This window comes from Theropithecus gelada, chromosome 8, assembly GCF_003255815.1.
Source record: "Theropithecus gelada isolate Dixy chromosome 8, Tgel_1.0, whole genome shotgun sequence".
NCBI classification, from domain to species: Eukaryota; Metazoa; Chordata; class Mammalia; order Primates; family Cercopithecidae; genus Theropithecus; species Theropithecus gelada.
The window spans coordinates 62,558,090-62,584,202 of NC_037676.1; the positions used below are offsets into that span (position 1 = coordinate 62,558,090).

Consider the following 26,113-nt stretch of genomic DNA (forward strand, 5'->3'; position numbering starts at 1 on the left):
TCTGAGAGGATCAAGGCTTTGTTATGTAAGAACAAAGTGATTCCAAGAGGTTAAGAATTTCACTGGGTGCAGACATATATTTTTCAAGGTTGGAGAATCTTTTTTTAAAACAGAAGTGGAATGAAAACCAAAACTCTCATTTCTCCCTTCTGAAGATCATTAGATCTGGCTCAGAGATAAAGTTAAAATATAGTGAAATTTAGATCAACTAGCTCATCAGGCTTAAGCTAATTCAGAGATCTGTCCAGTACGATAAAGTTCCTGGATAGTCTGTTATCACCGTTCTGCTTCATAAAGTGGTATTCTTCAGTTCACATTAAGATTAAAAGTACAGAATGATTTCTGGGTGTGGCCTATGAAGTCCATGTAAGTCATATATTTATTGATATAGTGATCCCTACGCTAAAACTACACTATCAAAAGGATATACTGATCTGCAATAAAACTAGTGGATAAGAATCCCAAAATATGAGAAGAAGGAATGAACCACCAGTATTGACAAGATTCACTTGCTATCCACATTCATGTGGGAGCAAATGGAAAGAGGAAAATGGGGCATCTGAGTGCCCTGAGAACAAAAGCATCTAAAATCACTCTTAGTAACTGCCTAAGAGGTTGAGAACATTCCTAGATGGGATCAGCAAACTGATGCACAGGTAAAAGCAAGGACGCTGTGGGAAGGTCAACACATGCAGAAATAATCTTGGTCCTAAGAATTCTCAAAACTTGCAATCCTGATCTCACTTCTAGAGCAAACTCCTCTATCTGCTCACACTGCCATTACAAAACACCATATGCTGGGTGGTTTAAATGACAGAAATTGATTTCTCACGGTTCTAGAGGCTGGGAAGTTCAAGATCAAAGTTTTAGCCGACTCAGTTTCCAGTGAGGGTCCTCTTCTTGACATGCAGATGGCTGTCTTCTCACTGTGTGCAGACATGGTAAAAAGAGAAAAAAAGCACACTCTGATGTCACTTTCTCTTTTATAAGGATATCACTTTTACCAGGTCAGGGTTTATGGATAGTTAACTTTATGTGTCAACTTGAATGGGGCATCAGAATGTCCAAACAACTGGTAAATCATTACTTCTGGGTATGTCTGTGAGGATGTTTCCAAAAGAGATTACATTTAAATCATTAGACTGAGTAAAGAAGATCTGCTCTTACCAGTGTGGGTGGGCATCATCCAATCTGTTGAGGGCTTATATGGAACGAAAAGGCAAAGAAGGTTGAATTCACTTTCTGCCTGATTGCTTGAGCCGAGGCATCAGTCTTCTGCCCTTGGTGTTTCTGGTTCTCAGACTTTAGTCCCAGATTGGAAGCTACACCACCAACTCTCTAACTCTCAGACCTTCAAACTACACCACCAGCTTTACTGTGTCTCCAGCTTGCAGACAGCACATCACAGGACTTTTCGGCCCCCATAATCATATGAGCCTAAGGAGTTGGGAATATTCCCAGACAGGAGTCTGCAAAATAACTTATTTTTTTATATATAAAATAAGTTTGGGTCTATTTCTCTAAAGAACTCTAAATACAGGGCTCCATTCTTATGATCTTGTTTAATCTTAATCACATCCTTAAAAGCTCTGTCTCCAATATGGTCACATGGGCATTAGGGCTTCAGCATACAAATTTTGAGGAAGGGAACATATTTCAGTCTATAGCACTTTCACTGAGAATAAATTGAATTTCACTGAGGAGAAATTGATAAACTGAGCAGGACAGGGACATGTGGACCAAAGAAAAAGGGAATCCAAATAAACATGGGGAGGAGAACAGAACTACAGGTACCTTTTATTTTGGTTTTCTGTAAATCACATGATCTGAATTACAGAAAAAGAATAAGTAAAAATGAATGGAGCCTCAGAGAAATATTAGACATCTTTAATTACACCAACATAAGTATAATAGAAATATCAAAAAGAGAAGAAAAAGAAAAAGAAACAGAAAAAATATTCAAAGTAATAATGGCTGAAAACTTTCCAATTTTGCTGAAAAACTGTAATTGACACATTCAATAAGTTCAACAAATTCCAAGTAGGACAAACACAAAGAAGTCCACACCCATACATATCATAGTAAATATGTTAAAAGATAAAATTAAGAAGAAAATTTTGAAAGGCGCAAGAGAAAACTGATATACAAGCAACCTCCAATAAGATAGACAGCTAAATTCTCAGAAACAATGTAGGCCAGAAAGCAGTGAGATGTCCTATTCCAAGTGGAGGGGGAAAAATCTATCAACCAAGAATCTTATGTTCAGCAAAAACATCTTTTCAACCTGCAGTCAAAATAAAGATATATCCAGGTAAACAAAATCTGAGAGAATTTGTTGCTAGAAGACTCATCTTACAGAGAATAGTAAAGCAAGATTTTTAGGCTGAAATCATCTGACCTCTCAGAGAGTAATTTGAAACAACAAACACACACACACACAACCAAGAAAAGTAATTAAATAATTATAAAAGGCAATCTAAATGCTTACTTCTATTTCTTTCTTCTCTTAACTGATTTTAAAACCAATTACATAAAAGAATGGGTACATAATTATTTTGTTGCATCTATAGCATATACAAATGTAATATATTTGACATCCATGGCACCAAGGAAATGGGTGGGAGCAGAGTTGTACTGGAGTAGCAAAATAACAGCTGATCATAACTGGGACACACGGGAACAAATTAAGTGAACCAGAAACTGTAAATTAGAAGAATTAGAAGAAATATAACAAACTATAAATAAATAAATACTTCCTCTCCTTTCTTTTATTGGATTCTTCAATAGACATAAAATTATATAAAGTAATAACTATGACAATATATTATTGGTTTATAAAATTAAAAGATATAATATATATAATAATATTAGCACAGGAAAAAGAAGAGAGAATAAAGCTATATAGAATTAGCATCTCTATATCTCACTGGAATTAAATCTAATTTAGATTCTGATAAATTAAGGTATACATGGTAATCCCTAGAGCAACTACTAAGGAATTAACTTTAGAAAGTGAAAGTGTTATTAAAAGAATTAAAATGTGGCAAGAGAACATACTTTCTTAATGCAAAAGGATGTGGTAAAGAAGGAATAGAACAAAAGATATGTGACATAAAAAAATAGTAGACACAAATTGAGCAGTATCAATAACAATACTAATTGTGAATGGGTAAAATGATCTATTCAAAAGGCGGAGATTTTAAGACTGGATTTTTAAAAAAATCCACTGTATGCTCTCTATACAATAATATTCCTACAAACTTTAGGTACAAAGATACAAATAGGTTGAAAGTATAAGGATGGGCAAAGATACATCATGCAAAGAATAGCCACTAGAGCTGGAGTGGCTATACTAACATCAAGGTACACTTTAAAACAAAAAAGTTACTAAAGATAAAGAGGGACATTTTTTAATGATAAAATGGTAAATCCCATCAGGAAGGTATGCAAATTATAAATATAAATACATCTAGCAACAGAGTCCCAAAACACATAAAGGGAAATCTGACAGAATTAAAGGGAAGAATAGAGTTCCACAATAATAGCTGAACACTCCAGTGTTCCACTTCCAATAATGAATAGAACAACTAGGCAGATAAGAAAGAAAATAGAGGATTTGGGAAGAAATGGGAGATGTTAGTCAAAGGATACATAATTATGGTTAGAAGGAATACATTTCTCTTTTTTAATTTTAATTTTAATTTTTAGTTCTGGGGTACATGTGCAGGATATACAGGTTTGGTAATAGGTAAAAGTGTGCCATAGTGGTTTGTTGCACCTATCAACCCATCACCTAGGTATTAAGCCCAGCATGCATTAACTATTTTTCCTAATATTCTCCCTTCCCACCACCCCATCCCCCCCACTAACAGGCCCCGGTGTGTGTTGTTCCCCTCCCTCTATCCATGTGATCTCATTGTTCAGCTCCAACTTATAAGAGAGAACATGCGGTGTTTGGTTTTATGCTCCTGTGTTAGTTTGCTGAGGATAATGGCTTCCAGCTTCATCCATGTCCCTGCAAAGGACATGATCTCTTTCCTTTTTATGACTGCATAATAGAAGGAATACATTTCAAGAGAGCTCTTGTATAGCAAGGTAATGTGAGGTAACGCACCTGGTAATTATCTAGATTTAACCATTCCAAAACGTATATATACTTCAAAACATCATACTATACCCATAAAAACACAATGCTGTCAATTTAAAATAAAGAAAATGTATAAAGGGAAAGATAGAGGACTACACAAACTATACGCAGCAGGAAACTTCCCCAACAATAGCAGAACATGTTCTTCTCAGTGCACATGGAGCATTCCTTAGAATAGGCCATATATTAGGCCATAAAATAAGCCTCCACAAGTTTTAAAAGACTGAAATCAATTAGTATATTTTCTCTCTCATCAGAATGAAATAAAAAATTAATAACAGGAAAAAGTTGTAATATCATAAATATGTGGAAAGTAAACAACATACTACTAAATAGTCAATGAGTCAGAGAATAAATGCCACAGGAAACTAGAAAGAACTTTGAAATAAGTGAAAATGAAGATACACATACCAACATTTATGGGATACAGCTAAAGCAAAGCTCATAGGAAATTGATAGCTGCAAATGTCTACATTAAAAAAAGATTGTAAATCAACAACCTAATCTTATGCTTCCATGTTAAGATGCTGGAAAACGGAAGAACAAACTAAATACAAGCAAGCAGAAGAAAGAAATTAGTAAAAACAAGAGTGTAAATTAATTAAGTGGAGAGTAGAAAAACAATAAAGAAAAGCAGCAAAAGTAAATATTAGTTGGTTGAAAAGATCAGAATTGACAAACCCTTTTAGCCAAACTAAACAAGGAAAAAGAAGACTTAAATAAGTAAATAAAAGAGGGCACATCACTACCAACATTGCAGAAACAAAAGTAATTATAAAAGGATACTATGAACAATTTTATGCCAATGAATTAGGTAACTTAGGGCCGGATGCGGTGGCTCACTCCCGTAATCCCCGCACTTTGGGAGACTCAGGTGGGTGGATCACTTGAATTCAGGAGTCTGAGACCAGCCTGGCCAACATGATGAAACCCCATCTCTATTAAAAATACAAAAATCAGCCAAGTGTGGTGGTGCATGCCTGTAATCCCAGCTACTCGGGAGGCTGAGACAAGAGAATTGTTTGAACCCGGGAGGCAGAGGTTGCAGTGAGCCAAGACTGTGCCACTGCACTCCAGCCTGGGTGACAGAGTGAGACTTCATCTCAAAAAAAAAAAAAAAAAAAAGGTAACTTAGATGAAGTGGGCACCTGCTAAGAAAGACACAAACTACCCAAACTAACTCAAAAGAAATAGAAAATTTGAACAAATCTACAACAAATAAACAGATGGAATTAGTAAAAATAAAAAAAATTTAAAACTTGCAAAAAAAAGCCCAAGACCAGTTAGCTTCACAGGTATATTCTACCAAACATTTGCAGGAAAATTAATATCAGTTATTCACAAACCCTTTCAAAATAGAAGAGAGTGTAGCTAGGGAACACTTCCCAACTCATTTTGCATATTCTATATCTGATAAAGGACTTGTTAGAATATATAAAGACCCTTGTAACTGTTTTTTTCTTTTTTCTTTTTTTGAGAAGGAGTCTCGCTCTGTCTCCCAGACTCGAGTGCAGTGGTAGAATCATAGCTCACTGCAACCTCTACATCCCAGGTTCCCAGGTTCAAGCGATTCTCATGCCTCAGCCTCCCAAGTAACTGGGATTACAGGTGTGCACCACCATGCCTGGCTAATTTTTTTAGTAGAGACAGGATTTCACCATGCTGACCAAGCTGGTCTCCAACTCCTGAACTCAGGTGATCCTCCTGCCTTGGCCTCCCTAAGTGCTGGGATTACAGGCATGAGCCAACAGGCCTGTCCTCTTATAACTCAATAATAAAGAGACAACCTAATTTTAAAATGGGCAAAGAATAGGAATGGAGGCCGAGCACAGCAGCTTACATCTGTAATCCCAGCACTTTGGGAGGCCAAGGTAGGCGGATCACGTAAGCCCTGGAGTTCAGGATCAGCCTGGGCAACATAGTGAGACCCCATCTCTTGGAAAAAAAAAAAAAAGAAAGAAAGAAAGGAAAGAAAAGAAAAGGAATAGGAATAGGCATTTCTTCAAAGATACACAAATGGCCAATAAGTACATGAAAAGATGTTCAACATCACTAGCCATCAGGGAAATGCAAATCAGAACCAAAATGAAACACCACTTTACCCCTACTAGAATGGCTATAATCAGAAAGTTGGATAACAAGTGTTGGCAAGGATGTGGAGAAATTAGTACCTTCACACATCGCTGTTAAGAATGTAAAATGTGCAGGCATTTTGGAAAAGTCTGGCAGCTCCTCAAAACGATAAACACAGAATTACCATATGGCCCAGAAAATCCACTACCAGTATATTACTCAGGAGAAATGAAAATATATGTCCACACAAAAACCTGTACTCAAATATTCATAGCAGTATTACTTATAACAGCCAAAACTGGGCACAACCCAAAATATCCATCAACTGATGAGAGAATAAAGAAATGAAATATTATTTGACAATAAAAAGAAAGAAGGCACTAAGAGAGGCTATTTTAAGCTCAGACACACCAGCCAGCACCAGGCTTTCTCCACAGGGTCCATGCTCACTCCTCAAGATTCCTCTTGTGCTCCTCAATATTCATAAATCTAACCCATTCCTTTTCTTGTTTCCAACTTTGCTGGCTTCTGAGGTTGCTACTCTGTGATAACTTCACATTCTCTGTTTACCTCTCCACATATCTATTAACAACTCTGTGCCCATTAACAATCCTTTATATTAAAGTAACCTGTGTTCAGTGTGGTGCGGTTTCTTCCACTTGACTGGACTTAACCACCCACCCCCCATGAAGAGGTGTTCTTGCCAAAAAATATCAAGCTAAACTCTGGTAGAAGTATACAATCAATACTACCTACTAAAACCTTGCCAAACTACTGAATCTGAATCTAAGCAAACTTCTAGATACCAGTTTTTAGATACCAATTTATAAGAAATCCAGGGGTCAGGGAACATATACCTCATACCACAGAAATGTAGTCAGCAAAACCCAGACTATGAAAAATTTACAGAAGTGACCTGGTTTCTTCAGTGAAAAAACAACAAATTGCCAGAGGAAAAAGAAATCTTTATGGGACAACCCGAGAAATGTGAATACTCCCTGGATAATAGATGTTATTAAAGAATTGCAACAAGTTTTTTTGGCTGTGTGTGGTGGCTCACACCTGTAATTCTAGCACTTTGGGAGGCTGAGGTGGGTGGATAACCTGAGGTCAGGAGTTCAAGACCAGTCTGGCCAACATGGTGAAAAGGCATCTCTATTAAAAATACAAAACTTAGCCAGGCATGATGGCGGGTGCCTGTAATCCCAGCTACTCAGAAGGCTGAGATGGGAAAATGACTTGAACCCAGGAGGCTGAGATTGCACTGAGCCAAGATCATGCCACTGCACAGCCTCGGCGGGCAACAGAACAAGACTCCGTCTCAAAAAAAAAAAAAAAAAAAAGAACTACTAAGGGTTTTTTTTTTTTTTAAGATATGGTCACAAAGTATAAAGTTTGAATCAGGGGAGTAACCTTGGGATAGACAAAATAATAGCCCCTGTTTTAGGGGGGGGAAAAAAAACTCTTAAACCATTTTTCCTATTATCTCACTTAAAACAACAACAATCATGAACACAGAAGATTTCTGTAACCAAATGTGGAGGGATGGGTTTCTCCCTACCAGCAAGCAAGCAAGCAATTAATTCTGCAGTAGACTGCAGTTCAATTCCCACACTACTTGCAGATACTGTGAGATCCGGATTGAAGGCTTAGTCTCACAAGACTCCCCTGCCCCAGATACCAGTCATGATTCTGGGACTCTGGCACTTCTGAGCAGTTTCAACTTGGAGTTCCCATGTCCTGCTCTTTGGGTTAATTTGCCGGAGTGGCTCACAGAATTCAAAGAAACAATTACTTACATTTACCAGTTTGTTACATAGGATATTGCAAAGGATATAGATGAACAGATATGTAGGGCAAGGTATGGGAGAAGGGGCACGAAGCTTCCACGCCCTCCCTGGGCATGCCACCTTCCAGGAAGCTCCATGTGTTCAGCTATCCTGAAGCTCTCCCAACGCTATTCCCTTGGGTTTTTAATGGGGACTTCATTTCATAGGCATGATTGATTAAACCATTGGCCATTGGTGATCAACTTGACCTTCAGTCTTTTTCCTCTCCCTAGAGTTTGGGAGGTAAAGCTGAAGGTCCCAACCTTTGAATCATGCCTTTCTCTTTCCAGTGACCAGCCCCACCCTGACACTGTCAGTCAACACACAAAAAGTACTCTGGAGAGTCCAAGGATTTTAGGGGTTGTGTGCCAGGAAAGGGGAATGAAGATCAAATATATATTTTACAACATCACAGCCTCCAAAGCTGCCTATGACCTAATCTGCAGAACCTGTGAGCAGGTTCTTTTATATGACCAGGAAAAGTAAGGTTGCAGATGGGATTAAAATTGCTCATCAGCTGATTTTGCGATGGGGAGATTATTCTGAATTATCTAGGTAGGCACAATGTAATCACAGGGTCTTTATAAGTGGATGAAGGAGGAAGGAGAGGCACAGAAAAAGAGAGGAAGTAGAGGTCACAGTGATGCCATTTCCAACTTTGAAGATGGAAGGGAGCCACCAGCCAAGGAATGGGGCAGCCTCTGGAAGCCGGGAAGGCAAGGAAATGGATTCTCCACCAAAACCCACACAAGGAAGGAAGCCTTGCTCACACCTTGGTGTTAACCCAGTGAGACTTATTTTGGACTTCTTACCTCAAAAGCTGTAACATAATAAATCTGCATTGTTTGAAGCCACTAACTTTGTGCTAATTTGTTATAACAGCAATAGAAAACTACTACAAACCCAAGGGGCAAAAGAAGGGATTGGGAGAGGGTGACAAAGAAAGATAAACTTTAGGGGCCAAAATACATTATTCCACAACCCTGCACAAATCTCCATAAGCATTTTTCTCTCCATTACATAACTTTGCTCACACATCTTCCTCCTATGATATCCTTGAAGTCAGGAACTGACACTCACCAGCATTTGCAGTCTTAAAGCCTTATTGGAGCAGTCTGCATACCACATGATTGCAGGAGGAGAGAGGAAGAGAATGAAAAAGATCCAGAATATAATACGTAATCAGATATCCCATAGACTCCATGGAATACATTTCTAAGAACTAGTGCACACTACTTTATTGCATTATCTAAATGCAATAAACTCAAGTATACTATGCAGACACACATAATCATGCTAGAAAATAGATGGCATGTGAGCTGTTGAATCACTTTTAACCCTAACTGGATTTCTCTGTTCTAAATCTTGGTTTGGCAACTCCTGATACACCAAAGTACTGAATGATAGAATTCAAAGGTAATACACATAATATATTTAAGAAATCTCTTTACTTTAATGGGCCAGGTGGGATTCAGGAGATTATATGTAAGTGATCTAATGTTATTAACATACTTTTATCTTCCAATAATACCCCAATATGCTGAATAATGTATTTTAAGTAAATGCAGATATCTTTTTGTAAGTATAGAGCATGTTGAGATCCTAGTAATGACAGTTGAATATCAGAGAATCACAGAAGTAAAAATTTGTTGCCAGATTTGGACATTTGGTTGCCACACAGACATTACAGATGACAGACAAATAATTTGTCAACATAATTCAGTGAAATACACTTCAATACATTGAACTATCATTAAAAATATAACTTGTGAGATTTGATGACTGGGAAAAACTTACAACACAAACTCACTGGCAGGAGACCGGAGTAACCATGTCATTTTATTTCACATTTTATTTTAATTTATCAAAGTTATGCTTGGTTCCAGATCTGTGAGACAATATTTTTAATATGGAAAACAGAACAACAACAAAACAAACAAGAAAATGACTTGCAGCCTTGAAGTATGCTCAGGGCAAAGTAGTGTGGGTGACCCTTCGATTAAAGAAGCTAAATCAGAGCCAGAAATCGCTTCATGTTTTAAGTACAATAATCAACAAGTCAGAATCACAGCAAATAATTAAACTTTTTAGGCAGTTGCTTCATTATGACATTCATTTCTGCATATATACTTTCAGGTTGGAAGTAGAAATCTCAAAGGTCTGGCAACCAATATACAAAAACAATTCTGAAGACTTTAATTAGAGAAGCACCTTCATACAGTGCTCTCAGATTCAAAAAGTTTTAAAAGGGGCTTGGATTTGGAGGAATGCAGGAGGCAGACAGATAGATGGGGAGAAAGGAGGATGGTCAAAGAGGCAGAGCCCTTGGCTATAAGAATAAACTTCAACCAAAAAAGATCCACTTTTACTAATTTTATGAAGTAGGATTTCACATGAGTTATCTTTAAAGATATCTTCAAAGAAAGTGTTTTCTTACTTTAAAAAGAGAGTCCAAAAATCACCATCCTAAAGAATGGATATGTTTTGTTACAAAAGTAGAGGCAATAAGAAATTCATAGTATAGTGATGTTAAGGAAGAAAACTAACTTCTGACCTATTGTCTACATTTCTGTTCATTTAATTCCATTCTTTCTGAGCCGTCCTGGTGCCTCCTGGTTATGAGAACACCCCCTTATCTTACACCATCCAACAAACACAATCCTGTAATTCCTTTGGTAGATTTGGGATTCTGGTTTACAGAACTATTGGCTATGGCAGAAACACCTAGGATGCTATCTCAGTGTGTTTACATGGTTCCTTTTGATTCTAGATTTGGATGGTGCCTTTTTGCTTCTTATGCTTGTTATTTATAGGGAATGTGGTTTTACAGGCTAAGATCTTCTTGACAGTGGTATTATTCCATGTAGAAACTAGCTCAGCTCCTCCTAGTCACTAAGAGACGAAAGGCTGTAGTAACTCTGTCTCCCTATCACCTCTCTGGATTTCTATGTGGTCCATGCCTCCTATAAGACTAATTTCAATCTAAAAACCATGTCTCCTAATTCTGCCCTGAATGTGTCCTGGAATATGTGCCAATATTTTCCCATCTCTCCATGGTCCTTCTCATTTCTGTCCGAGGTTCCATCTTCTGTTGACATGCCCAAGAGTCAGCTCAACCCATTGCATCACCTGTTTTGCTTTATGTTAACTGTATTTCTGAACTCAGCAGTCTTCACAAGTCCAGAAAAGACTGACTGTAGTCACACTGAGAATATGAGTTAACAGTAGTAATGTTTCTAAATATTTCATAGAAGAAATGGACGAACAGGACCAAATCCCACACCGTGAAATCTACTTACGAAGAAATCACCATTAAATCAGTCTATCTCCAAAGTTCCACCCTCCCACTAAGCCACCTGCGAGAGTAATTTTTCTCCACTGATCCGCTATGCAGAGCCCAAATTTAGTAGTTCCTCTTTTCTTTTTCCTGGATTTAATCCCCAATCTCACATGCCTCTGAAAAGAATTTTCAGAGAATTCTTGACAACTATGAAAGGCTTGTACAGTCTGTGTAGTCAGCAGATGTGCTTTTAGAGACAAAGTTACATAACTAATAATATCCCACTGATACCGAAAACATTGCCATGGTTTTTTTCTTCAAATAACACTCATAGATTTTTGCTATTTAAATAACAATGACACATCAGAATTGTTTCACTGTAACAGAGGATTGAAAGAAGCCCAAAATGTTATTGAATGACTGTATTCTTTACTGTCAGGCAGGCTGTCATTTGAATGGCAAACAGGTGTAGGTGCTTTTTCAGGACCGTCTCCCACAGTGTACTGTAGAGTGTCATTCACTTAGCTCTGTTGGCATCCCGGTAAATAGTCTGGTGGCCCCTTATAGAGGAAGCCTGGCTTCCTGCAGCTACCAGCCATGTTGACAACAACCCATGCTCAAATACAGAAGAGGAACTCTCCAGCCTTCCAACACTCTAGATTCTGCATGTGGGGAATGGTTAACTGGACAGGGCCACCATCACCAGAGATTTAAGGATCAAAAGAGTAAAAATAAAACCACACGCATTGCTATGGTCCGAAGTTTTTTTGTGTCCCCCCCAAAATTCGTATTTTGAAATCCTAACTTCCCAAGGTGATAGTTATAGGTGGTGGGGCCTTCGGGGAGGTGATAAGTCATGAGGGTGTCGCTCTCATGGGATTAGTGCCCTTATAAAACAGGCCCGAGGATCATGGCGGACGCCAGGCAGGACTAGACTGCAGCCCTGGACAGAGCAGCATGCGGAGGCTTGCGTTGTAAATTTCAGCTCCAGATCGACTGCAAGAGCAAACCAGCAATCCGGAGAGGACCCACAGACGCTCTGAAGGAAGCGAACTGTTCCTGCAGGACCTGGGAGACACCTCGAGTACTTTGAGTATCCCAACTGCTAAAGTGGGAAAGGGAGACCCTCCTCTCCCGAACACACACCCCCGCACTGGAGAAGTCGGTCTGTTTGCGGGGGAAGTTTCCAACTTTACCTAGAGTTGAGTCAAATGAGAGAGCCAAGCCTAGCAATTTGAACAGGGCGAGAAGCCTCCTGGCCAGAACTCAGGAGAGGGCGCAAATCTGGGCGGGCGTACAGACTTTACAGGGAGGGGAAGAACTAAAGCCCTTTTCTCTCGAAGCTGGGAGGTGGATAGCCTCGGGCAAATTTTCAAGCCCCTCTCGCCCTCTGCCTGAAAACAGATAGGGGCTGTTGGGGGAGGGTACGGTGGGGGAGGATAAATGTACCCTCCATATAAGGACACAGTGAGAAAGCGCCACCTATTAAACAGAAAGCCTCGCCAAATATCAAATCTGCTGGTTGCCTTAATTTTAGATTTCCCAGCCTCCAGATTTGTGAGAAATAAATGTGTTGTTTACGACACCCGGTTTATAGTGTTTTGTTAGAGCAGCCCAAATGGACTAAGACGAGCATTAGTAAACCTAATTACTTTCTCTAAGAAGGGGATTGGGACCATCAGAAAACAAATGAGATAATTCAGCAAGAACATTGATGATACTGGATGCTATGAATATCTAGTAGATACGTGCAACCTCTTCCCGTTGTGCTCTAAACTTGAAATTAAAATAATGTGCCAAAGTTCTTTATATGGCATCTGGGACTCATTTACAAGTGATTACAAATAAACAGATTTGTTTTCTAAACAGTTAATCATCTAGGCCGGGCATGTGGCTCAGGCCTGTAATCCCAACACTTTGGGAGGTCAAGGCAGGAGGATCACTTGAGCCCAGGAGTTCAAGACCAGCCTAAGCAACATGACAAAACCTCAGCCAAAAAAAAAAAAAAAATCTCTCTCTCTCTCTCTCTCTCTATATATATATATACCTACATGACCTATCTATCAATTTGCAATAATTGTAAGGACTCCCTACAGCTTAAATATTACACTGGAAAACAATTGGTAAAACATTTTGATAAATCAGTTTATCAAAAATGAAAGCCAGAAGTAGGACTGACCACATATTGAGGAACATTGTTGTCAGTATATTTGGCCAATGATGGGCCTGGATGCAGGGCCAGAGGTACATATCAATCCTCTTACCACTTCAAAAGATGGAGCTGCACGCTGTTTTGGGTTTTTTGTTTGCTTGTTTTTTGTTTTGAGACAGAGTATCGCTCTGTCGCCCAGGCTAGAGTGCAGTGGCGCCATCTCGGCTCACTGCCGTCTACGCCTCCCAGGTTCAAGAGATTCTCATGCCTCAGCCTCCCTAGTATCTGGGATTACAGGCATGTACCACCACACCCAGCTAATTTTGTGAATTTTTAGTAGAGATGAGGTTTCTCCATGTTGGCCAGGCTGGTCTCAAACTCCTGACCTCAAGTGATCCACCTGCCTCAGCCTCCCAAAGTGCTGGGATTACAGGCATGAGCCACCATGCCTGACCATGCTGTTTCAATTCATGTCTGAAACAGGTCCACAGAGATGGGCTTATATGCCTGTAGTTAAAGCTTCAAAGTGAAATGCAAGTTCTCTATCAGAGAGAGCTGACTATGGACTCCAAGATATTTGGGAAAAGATCTGTGTCTTTTCTGACATGGGTCCTTGCACAGACTTCATGGAGTAGCATCTGAGTCCTGGGGACAATGGGTAAATGTAGAAAAGGCAGAGGGTGGCGTGACCCTATGTCTCTGTGGGGTCTCAGGAGCACTGGGTGCATTGTTTTAACAGCTTCTTGACAAGCATAGAGCTAGGTGTTTGAGCTGGCGTGGGACTCTGTGTATGAAAGCAGTGGCAGAGAGAGCCCGACTTCAGGAAACTACCCAGGGAACCAGGGCGACGCCAGTGGAAGTGGCAGGCGCCCCCTCAGCTTCACAGGCAGGGAGGTCTGGATCTCCAATCTCTGTGGAGATGGCCAGTTACAGGGATACACCTGGGAAAAATTATTCCCCCCAGCCAGGGTAGATAAAGGAAGGGCTCCAGATTGTAAGTGAAACCCCTCTTGAGAAGAACTGGCACGAGGATGGCAGGTGGCCCCGGCACGGAGGCAGGAAAGAAGTCTGGAGGCTGCAGCTGCTGCTAGAGTTTGTGTGGGCTCCAAAAGCAGTGTCAGTAGCAAATAGTCAACAGGTCTTAGAAACTGATGAAGAAAAGGCAGGAAAAGTAAAGAAAAAGGGGAAGAAGATAGAGAGTTGAGCCAAGTGAGAGTTACTGTCAATAAAAAAAAGTGAGGTTGAGGTTTTGTTGGAAAATCCTCCCTTGTGCCCTAATGGTATTTTCTTGTGTCTCCCAGCACCAGACAGCCTCCCACTTCCCCAGCCTAGGCCTAATGTCCAAAACGCTTTCTCCTACAACACACCTTGTTTCATATTCCCTCCTTCCCACATATTGTTAGCAATAGCCAAGTCTCACCATGTTACCTTCACATTTATCTGATCTTCAACAAAAGACTCTTGAAAATACAAAACTTTCATCCTCAGGGGTAAGTTTATATCATGGTATGTCAGTCTTTGTAGCAGGTTGGTGAAGACAGAGTTTCCTTCAAAATCCACACTGAAGAATGGCTTGCTACATTTGTATACTAAAGCATGTCTCCTTAAGCCAGGCTAATTTGGGGTTTAAAAGAGAGCTGTCCAAACAGTAGGTAAGTGTGTATCCCTTACTCCTCCACCCATCTGCAATTAGAGCCCATCCCGTTAGAAAGCATCCCCATCCCCAATTATTTCTGTGAGGTTTTTTTGGGGGGTGGGGGCTCATATCCTGTCTGCACCTGTCATTTTATTGCCATCTTGTTCCTGTTCCCTTTAGTGAGGGACACAGCCTGCTGCCTCCAAGCTGCCGAAGACCCCACCCACTGTCATGAATGCTGGAGTCACTTCCTACCACTGGGATCGTACCCTGTGGACATTTTAATTGGTTCTAAACCCAAAAAAAATGTAATTAGTTCTGTGCTATTTCTTTATTTGTGCCTTACCTAGTTCCAGAAAGATTTAAAATTTTAAAAATATGTACAAGGAAACTAGATAACAAGTAGGAAGTGAGTTTATAGAAACATAATGTTAGAAAGATAAAAAATGAAACTATAAGTGAAATTAATGCATAGAATGCAAGCCATATAATCATGTGTATTTGCTTGAGGTGGCCTGAATATTTATCTCTGAGCTGTCTAGCAGGCACTTCAAAAAAAGTGAATCATAAACAAAATCTACTTCATCCTCAGTATCTGAAATCTGAGAAACATCTCCTACGGATAGAGCTTTATAAGGAAGTTTCTCTTTAATTTAGTACCCTTCATCTTTACCATTACTCTTAGAGTAAATACAAAAATGTTCATAAGGTCATTTGTAATATTGCTTTAAAGTGTATTTATGACATGTTATATCAACAGAGTTCAGTAATTTCACTGTAGGAGGAAAAAACTATTCGGTTTAAGTTTCAGGCAAAAATCAAAGTGAATATCTAGAAAATGGCCTGCAAATTTTTCAGACATAATTCCATAAATCTTGTTTCAGAGTACCCTAGAATCAGGGTAACCCTTCTTGACAAGTACTTAGACATGCAGATATTCTGTGTTGCCATTTAAAAGCTGACACATATACTTCAGGCTCAGTCAGCTGAGCCAGGAGTGAAGTTAGCAGATTCTTAAAAGTTGAGCTGGACACAGTGGCTCACACCTGTAATCCAAGCATTTTGGGAGGCCAAGGTGGACAGATCACCTGAGGTTAGGAGTTCAAAACCAGCCTGGCCAACATGGCAAGACCCGGTCTCTACTAAAAATACAAAAATTAGCCAGGCGTGGTGATGCGTGCCAGTAATCCCAGCTACTCAGGAGTCTAAGGCGGGAGAATCACTTGAACATAGGAGGTGGAGATTGCAGTAAGCTGAGATCGCGCCGCTGTACTCCAGCCTGAGTGACAGAGTGAGACTCTGTCTCAAAAAAATAAAAAGAGGCACCTAAAAAGGTCACACACAGAATGGAAAGCCTCAGTGCCTACACAGAGGAGGGCAGAGAGTACAGGGGGACACAGACAAGGTTTTCTACTCTAATACACAGAAAAAGAAGTAGCTGGGTCTCAAACTCTGTTATTTAGAATATAGAAACAATAATCTTTGCAGGGAAAATTATTTACCAATATCTCAAAAAAAAAAAAAAAAAAAAAAAACCACCTCATTAAAACACCAGTTGAGCACCCAACTTTAAGTAGTGTTAAGTATCTATCAAACCCCTAAGATAGTTGGCTGAATTGACCTCAATGTAATTAACTGGATTTACCTGTTTTGTAGGGTTGTTAACTATAAGCCAGTTGTAGGTTGGAGGGGTCTATTAAAAATTAAGAGATTTTTTTTGTTTGTTTCTGAAGACCCTCTTTCTGGAAATACTTTCAAAGGGAAGCCAGTTGTCAACTAAGGAAGGTCATTCATTGTTCATAAAATTAAACCACATGATCTGCATATAATAAAATGCTTAGACTTATTTTCAGGGACAAAGGGTGTGAATTTTATCCTTTTCAATTTAGATATATTCAACTGAAAAGTAAACATTTTGTTTCTATCTAAACTTTCCAAAAAATGTAGAACCCTTGCAAGCCCAACAAAAAGTCAGTACTTTTATTTTAAAGCATATTAACAATTCAAATGTAAAAATTCCGTGTTAAAAGAAAAGCAATAATAAACCCCATCAAAAGGTACTGATAAGATATTGTGGTTTGACTTAGAGCTTAAGAAAATAAAAGAATAAACTAGTTCCAGGGGAAAGAAGGGCTGTGTATGTATTCTATTGTTAACTATTTTGGCAGACGGGAATGTTTCTTTGGTGACAAGCTCAGAGCCATGTCCATCTGCAGTTAGACCACTCCTCCCTAATTTCATCAAATTCGTGACCCAAAGTCAGAGACTTGATAAGGCCCTCTTGGTGGGGAAAGGGCTTACCCTTTAATCTATGAACCTGCTAAACTGCTTGGGAACAGGGTATGTCAGCTTTCTGTTATTTGATCCCATTTCACCATCTGTCCATCTTTACAATGCAAAACAGAAGAAGCCAATGTATCTAAATACGATGCCCTGGGAAAATGTAAAACAGAAAGATGGAAATTGGCCCTCTATTTGTGCCTCCATCTGCAGACTCTTTCATTCTGGCCTCAGTTCTGGAGCCAAATTTCTATTCATCCCAGACATCTCTACCATTATCTCAGTATCATCTATTACAAAACTTTTTTTTTTTTTTTTTTTTTTTTTGAGACAGGGTCTCCCTCTGTTTCCCAGTGGTGCTATCTTGGCTTACTGCAGCCTCCACCTCCAGGCTCAGGCAATCCTCCCACCTCAACCTCCAAGAGTAGCTGGGACCACAGGTGTGTGCCACTGTGCTGGCTAATTTTTGTATTTTAGTAGAAAGGGGGTTTTGTCACATTGGCCAGGCTCGTCTCGAACTCCTGGCCTCAAGCAATCCACCCGCCTCGGCCTCCCAAAGTGCTAGGATTATAGGAGTGAGCTTCCACACCCAACCATTTATTATATGACTATTAAAGCCAGATATTTCAGATTATGAAACTTTGTTTCCATAACAGATGATTCCAACATCATTTATGGTTTGTGGCTTAGGAGGAGGAAATCACATAATTTAGTCTAAGCACTACAGGTATAATTTTATTCTTGCCAGTAAAGAAACTGAACAGTGAAAAATTCAGGCTCTTTCTCCAGACCCCCCAGAGAAGGAAAACATTTTCAAACAATCCAGAATAAAGCCACCAAAATGGGTTCAAAAAACCCTGGAGACACAATGACAAAATAGAAAACAATATTGTTCCTTAGAAAATGAAACATCAAGCTGTAAACATCAAATGAATAGTTTAATGTTGCTACTCTAAAATGTGTATTACAAGATGAAACAAGAGTCTTGACTGAAAATATGGAAAAAATCTGGAAATGTAATGAACACAATATTTTGTAAAGTCATTTTAGATGAAGGCCTTCAATAATTATAACTTCCAACTCATACACTGTAGTTAAAAATCCATGACAGGACTAACATCAGCCATCCGTGCTGCAGTTCTGATTGATATGTAAAACCCAAGACTCTCATACTCCCTCCTCAGATACAACACATGTAGAAAAAATAAATGTCAGGAGAGCAGAAGACCTTTCAACTAAATAGAACACTGTGTTAGAATGAGAATTAAGGGAATTTGATTCTGACATGACCCCATCAAATCCCAAACCTCATTTTGCTGATAGAGATCGAAGAAAAAAGCAAAAAGGTTGAATCTACACTTGTGTGCCAGTAAAAATTCCATTGCAAGTTTTACAGAGAGAACAACTGACATTTGGGAAAGTATAGGGAACGTGGCTGAAATGCCAGATAGAAGTCTGCAAGATTAAACTGACTTCCAGCAGGTATGTAAGCAGCCATAAGCAGAGTAAAAACTCACTATTAGGAAATCCTTTCTTCCTATCAGCAGCATATCTCTACCTGAGCCATCACACTTGTTAAACGGGAATACTGTATTCAACAAAAAATACCTAGAGCAGGCAAAGTTCTGACAGCTGAAATCCAGTGTTCCGATGAAGACCTTAGTCTTAGAGATTGTGCAAAAGACAGTTTTCACACTGGGATAACATGAGGTAAAAAAAAACGTGGGATAACGTGAGCTTTATGAATCATTTTCTAAACTAAATCGTATTTCTGTTAACAGGCCTTTAGGTCTTAGTTTTTAAAATGTTTCAAGAATGTTCAAAAACTTTCCATTTTTCAGTACTGGGTAACTAAAGAAGAACAGCAAGTTCACATATACTCAGACTGCTCTTACGTTCCTATCGGGTCTCAATACCCTTGTCAGAGTTGCATAAATCATTTTACAAGTGAAACTTGCCACAGTCGCTCATAATTAATATTGTTCCCAAGTAATTAGCCAAAAGAAAGAAGTAGTTGTTAGAGTGTGTTATGGAAATATTTATTTAGCACCCAACAAACCTTGCTGCATGGCTATACATTGGGCCCTGGTCTGACAATGAGCCCCTTCCCTCAATGCCTTAGGAGGTGCTTTGCAGACAGACACTAATCATATTCAGTGGCAATGACAAGACAGTGTTGCCTCCTTCTTGTAATCAACACAATCCTATCTCTTATGAACAAAGGAAGAGAGCAAACGCGGTTAAATAGGGATGTCCTAGAAAGGACATACAGAAATAGACTTAGCATGATTTCCGTAAATAAAACAGGACATTGAGAGCAAAGTGCTTAATCTGGAGTTTTCTAGAAAGATCTAAAACTGTGGTTCAGCCCTTTGCATAACCCCATTACCAGCTAATGTCACCCAAGACCCAGCGGTTGAGATATGAAAGAACACCTTAAGAGGTAGGAGGCAAGGAACTTCAGAAGCCTTTTGCCCAGCCAATAACAAAGGCGAGAGGAGTTAGGTGTTACTGACCTCCAGAAAAATCACCGAGAGACATGTTGGTAAAGGCATGACAGTCACTAAGCAAACTTAAGGTTAAACCCATTTAAAATCCAATAAACACCAAGGAGGGCTGTTGCTCTGGACTTTCACAGCTTCTTAGAACCTGCAACTTTTTCAGGTAGCTAATTGCTTCTTCCTATCTGCTTCCCCAGAAAGGAAGCCCCCAAATGCTCCAGAAGACTGACCTAAGTAAGTGAGAGTGTATGTTCCAGAAGACACTCAGGAATTGTCCCGAGCATACCTTGTGTCCAATGTGCACTTAAAATGTGGCTATTGAGTAATATAAAGATGTAACTTAAATGTAAAATATACACCAGATTTCGAAGACTTAATATGAAAGAAAAAAAACAGAAATATAATAGAAAGAACAACAGATAGAGAAGTGAGCAAAATAACATTTTTCCCCCAAAAGGTACATCATACCTTTTGGTGTGGAATAGATGGAGAATAAACAAAAACCAGCCAGGCACAGTGGCTCGTGCCTGTAATCCCAGCACTGTGAGGCCAAGGTGGGAGGATTGCTTGAGGCCAGGAGTTTGAGATCAGCCTGGGCAAAACAGTGAGACCTCAAATCTAAAAACAAAAGCCAAAACCTGTATAGCATAATGCTAGGTGAGGAGAAGTTTAGAAAATACAAAGTGAGTAAAGGAATAGAAAAGAGTGAGGTCAGGGAACACTGCTTCAGAAAGCAGGGCCCAGGATAGCCTTTCTGGAAAGTTGACACTTGAGCAAAAGCACAGGATGCCCCATCTAACACCTTTGAGTACAAGGACAAATACCAAGCCTTCATGCACCCCAGCTCCCATCCAGAGAGGCACAAAGGTGGCCATCTCCTTGACACTGGTTGGAAACACCCCGAGAAGCATCTCAGCAATTGTCTATAGTCTTCACACTCTGCAGTCCTCTGGAGAAAATAACAGAGGCAGCTACAAAAACATCTCACCCTTGAAAAGACTGCCTTGTGGCTGAACATTAAAACATTTTCCTAGATTTACTAAAAGCAAAAGACTGACTAGAGCTTTTGGAGTCCCCTGTCCTAGACACATGCCTATGTTGAAATACTTTTCTCAGTATTAGAAATAGTAATAATTGTTATAATTTAGCTAGTCAAATTTTTTCCTAAAACATAGAAGAAATAACCAAGCAATAACCAAAGTTTAATGTGATATGTTCACTAGCATTATTATTATTATTATTATTATTATTATTATTATTTTGAGATCGAGTCTTTCTCTGTCGTCCAGGCTGGAGTGCAGTGGTGCAATCTCAGCTCACTGTAACCTCTGCCTCCCAGGTTCAAGCGATTCTCCAGCCTCAGCCTCCTGAGTAGCTGGGATTACAGGTGCACACCACCACACCTGGCTAATTACCATATTTTTAGCAGAGACGGGGTTTCACCATGTTAGTCAGACTGGTCTTGAACTCCTGACCTTGTGATCCAGCCACCTCGGCCTCCCAAAGTGCTGGGATTACAGGCGTGAGCCACTGCACTCGCCCACTAGCATTATTTTTAAATGGATATATTTTAAATTTGGATGAAGCTAATGAGTGCCCGAATTTAATAAAATAGAAGAGTTTAAAATGAAAAGCAACAATTCTGTTTCCCAGGCCTCCACAATCTCAATTCTGTGTATCGGAGGCACTATATTAACTATGATAATTTTTTCATTTTTAGTTTTTCTGGTAGTTGCCTGCTCTTAAATAACAAGCTTAAATCACTATGGGTTGATACATTAAGTATCCACACCTATGGACTTTCTAAGGCATGACAGCCTTCCTCTCTCCTCCCCTCCTGCCACTGAAAGTAAGAATTGTTCGTTCCTCTGTTGATTTCTTTTTTTTTTTTCTTTTTTCTTTTTTTTGAGATGGAGGCTCACTCCGTCTCCCAGGCTGGAGTGCAAGCTCAGCTCACTGCAAGCTCCGCCTTCCAGGTTCCCGCCATTCTCCTGCCTCAGCCTCCCCATGCCTGGGACTGCAGGCGCCCGCCACAGCGCCTGGCTACTTTTCTGTATTTTTAGTAGAAATCGGGTTTCACCGTGTTGGCCAGGATGCTCTCGATCTCCTGACCTCGTGATTCACTCACCTCGGCCTCCCAAAGTGCTGGGATTACAGGCGTGAGCCACTGTGCCCGGCCTGTTGATTATCTATTAACTTAAATATTGCATATAAATATGCAGATATCTCTTGAGCTCTTATGTGGTAAAAAGGGATTATTAGTGGTCTTTTTCTTTCTTCTTTTCTCTCCACCTTACCTTATAACTTTCAGCACTACTTTAAGTACCTTGACTTACTTTTTCTTGTCAGTTTTGATAACTCTTTTTTTGTGTGTATACATAATCAAGACTTCTTTCCCTTGTTATTTGATTGATCTGAAAATTTGAAAATCAGCGAACAGTATTTCTGTTATTATGACTATGTAATATTATTGACTGTTCTGCCAAGTATTATTATTACATTCCAAATTTTTGTGTTCTTTAAGAGTTTCTCCTCCTCCTCCTCTCCCTTTTCCTGTTTCTCCTTTCTTCTGCTTCAGTTGCTTCTTTGCATTGCTTGCCTGTATCAAATCTTTACTTTTCCAATTTCTCAAAGATCCCACAAATTGTCAGCCTCCCATTTTTCCAGATCTTTCCCTCTTTGTGCCTCCATCTAGACTGAGAGTGTCTGCAGATGTGCTCCTTAGCTATGATGCGGCAACTTCACTTTGTTATTCCTCTGAGATGGACCCCATGCCTTCTTTCTTGATTTACTCCCTTCTTGAGCTGGATCATGTCCTCCAAGTAACTCCCTAAGAAACTATATGGAACAAGTAAACCTAAATCCTACATACCTGAAGAGCTATTCATTCTACCTTCATTCTTGATTGAGAGCTTTGCTGAGTATAAAATGTGAGATTGAAAATAGTGTTGCCTTGTAACTTAGAACATGCATTCCAGCTGGGTGCAGTGGCTCACGCCTGTAATCCCAGCACCTTGGGAGGCCAAGGCAGGAGGATCGCTTGAGGCCAGGAGTTCAAGACCTGCCTGTGCCACACCCAGGAATTTAAGGCTGCAGTGAGCTAAGATCGCATCGCTATGCTCCAGCCTGGGCAACAGGGGGCGACTCTTCTCTTAAAAAAGAAAAGAAAAGAAAGTACATGCCAGTATTAGTAATCCAGAATTGCTGAGGGGAAGTTCAAAAGATAGTCTGATTTTTGTTCTTTTATGAGTGACCTTGTTTTTTTGCTTATTTGTTTTCTTTATCTCTGGAAATTTCTTGTTCTCTTTTAATGTTTTTCTGGAAACTTTACAGTGGTAAGTTGAAATGAGTCTATTACCTAGTCATTGTTCTGGGAAACTAGCATCATTCAGCTGTGGGAAAACCTCTTTTGTTATTTCTTGAAATATTTCCTCCCACCCATTTTTTCTGTACGGTCTTCTGAGATTCCTATTATAGGTTAAGCGTTCCTAAAATCCTGAAAATCTGAAATCCAAAATGCTCTAAAATCTGAAACTTTTTGAATGCCAACATGATGCCATCAGTGGAAAGTTGAAAGTTTCACACCTGACCTCATGTGATGAGTCACAGTAGAAACACAGGCCCATAATACAAAGTTTATTCAGCATTTCCAGAGGAAAAAAGATCTTCCCAGCTCCCTTTAGCATCAATATCTTTTCCGCACACTCCCAGAATCCCCCATGCAAGCAGGCCTACAAGAAGATAAAGCCCCGCCTACCAGTGGTTCACCACCAAAATACAATTGCATTTGTTTTTAAATGTGCCAATTTTAGTTGCTATTTTAATTACAGAACAAACATTTTATATACCCGTAAAGTACAAAGGCAAAAAAATAAAAGAGAAGTCATTTTAAAATACTGTCAAATTAGTTGTTGGTGATTAGCTAGAAAAATTGGTTTGGGAGAAGTTTTAAAAATCTGAAAAGATTCTGCACTCAAATTCCATTGCAGGTGTTCTTATATCCTAGACGTTTTAGAAATTATAAATGAAGCATTATAGATGTATTTTATCCAACAAAAACTATGGAACTTCCAATCAGTGAACTCATAATCAAAGAAAAGGTCTGGACTTATATCAAATGACTGACTAATGAAGATAGTGTTATATACATTGGGAATAAAGTAAAACTTTGTGAAGTGATATTTAATTAAAATACGGCAAGCATTTATTACAGTACCTGACATAACAACATTACATAAACAGTGGGTATTATTGTTAGTTAAAGTGTTTTGTTTGGTTTTTTCAGAAAGTCTTGCTCTGTCACCCAGCTGGAGTGCAGTGGCATGATCACCGGTCACTTTAGCTCAACCTTCTGGGCTCAAGGAATCCTGTACCTCAGCCTCCCAAGTAGCTGGAACCACAGGCTAGTGCCACCACACTGACTAAATTTTTGTACTTTTTGTAGAGACAAGGTCTCACTATGTTGCCCAGGCCAGTCTTGAACTCCTGGCCTCAAGCAATCCTCCTGCCTCGGCCTCCTCCCAAAGTGCTGGAATTACAGGCATGAGCAGGCAGAGGTTTGTTATTTTACTGAACAAATACTGATTAAGAATCCAACTCTGGGCAAAAGGGAGCTGAGGGGCGGGGGCACCGCAGCACAACTGGCTTGAGCAATTGCAAACAAGATGCAGGACCCCAATGCAGACACAGTTCTTTCAAGATGCCCCTGTTGTGTAAGATGTAATTTGCTGCCAAGGAAAGTCTGAAAGAATTGGAGAAAAAGGAGGAAGAGTAGCAATGTGTCCTCCAGCAGTCTGTGGTGAAAACATATGAAGATTTGACTTTGAAGAGTTGGAGGGTCATGAAGACGAATGTAATGAGGAGGATGAACATGCTGTTGAAATATACAGGCAGCAGAGACTGGGTGAGTGGAAAGTAACCAAATTGAAGAATAAATGTGGAGAAGTCTTGGAGGTCTCAGGAAAGGATTATGTTCAAGAAGTTACCTGGTGAGGGTTTGTGGGTCATCTTGCACCTTTACAAACAAGGACTTCCCCTCTGTGCCCTGATAAATCAGCACCTCAGTGGACTTGCCAGGAAGTTTCCTGATGTCAAATTTATCAAAGCCATTTCAACAACCTGCACACCCAATTATCCTTATAGGAATCTGCCCACAATATTTGTTTACCTGGAAGGAGATATCAAGCCTCAGTTTATCCGTCCTCTGGTGTTTGGCAGCATGAACTTGACAAGAGATAAGTTGGAGTGGAAACTGTCTGAATCTGGAGCAAGTAACACAGACTTGGAGGAAAACCCTAAGAAACCAACTGAAGACGTGTTGCTGTCCTCAGTGTGGCACTCTGTCCTCATGAAGAGGGACAGTGATTCCAAGGGTGATGGAGGCTGCAGCTGCTGTAACTTGCTGAACTTTCTTGTGACAAATTGTCTGGATTTTTTTAAAAAGGAAAAAGTAGGAATAAATCCTTTCGGGTTTTAGTTTTGTATAAATTATGTTTCAAATCTTTACATGTCAAAAGTAATCATTGCTGGAAATTTTGTTAATTTTTTGGAACTCTTTTTTTAAATTGTAGTATTTCCTTAAAAAAAATTAAAACCAGCTATTGGTATTTAAAAAAATGATAATCCAACACTATTCCAGGCCCTGGGCATACAGTGATGAGAAAACCAACCTAGGACCCTGCCCTACGGATCTTACCATTGAGAGGGAGAGGCAGACATTGACCAAAGTATCAAGTAAATCCTTAATTACGATGTCTGAGAAGAGCTATGAAGGAAAAGTACGGGAGGAAATGACAGCACACATTGGGGTCCTTGTCTACAGGGAGGGTCACTAGGAAGTATTTGAACTGAATTTTGCATCATGAGTCAGTTCACTAGACAAGGAAAGGGCAGGTTCCAGGCAGAGGGAGCAGCAAGTTCCAGTACCCTGAAGCACGAAAGATTGGCCCTAGGGCATCTGGAACATCCCAGCCACATGCTGAAGTTTGAATCAGTTTGGAAAAATGATAAATGCAGTAGGGTTCATGCCAACATCTTTTATAGATTCTTTGTTCTTCTGACCAAAAATATATGTTTAAGTGGTATCTACATTTTTCTTCCCATCATAATTAATGACTCACCCTTTAACATCCAAGACTTTGTCTTTTCTTCTTTTTTTCTCCCTTGCTTTCTCCTTGAATTTATAATTATGATGGGATGTTAAAGGGTGAGTCATA

General features: G+C 39.6%; 1 pseudogene; it reads left to right on the plus strand.

Moving 5' to 3' along the window:
* The first annotated feature begins 24,636 nt into the window (after positions 1-24,636).
* On the plus strand, positions 24,637-25,374 carry LOC112630162 (annotated as a pseudogene).
* The last annotated feature ends 739 nt before the right edge of the window (positions 25,375-26,113 follow it).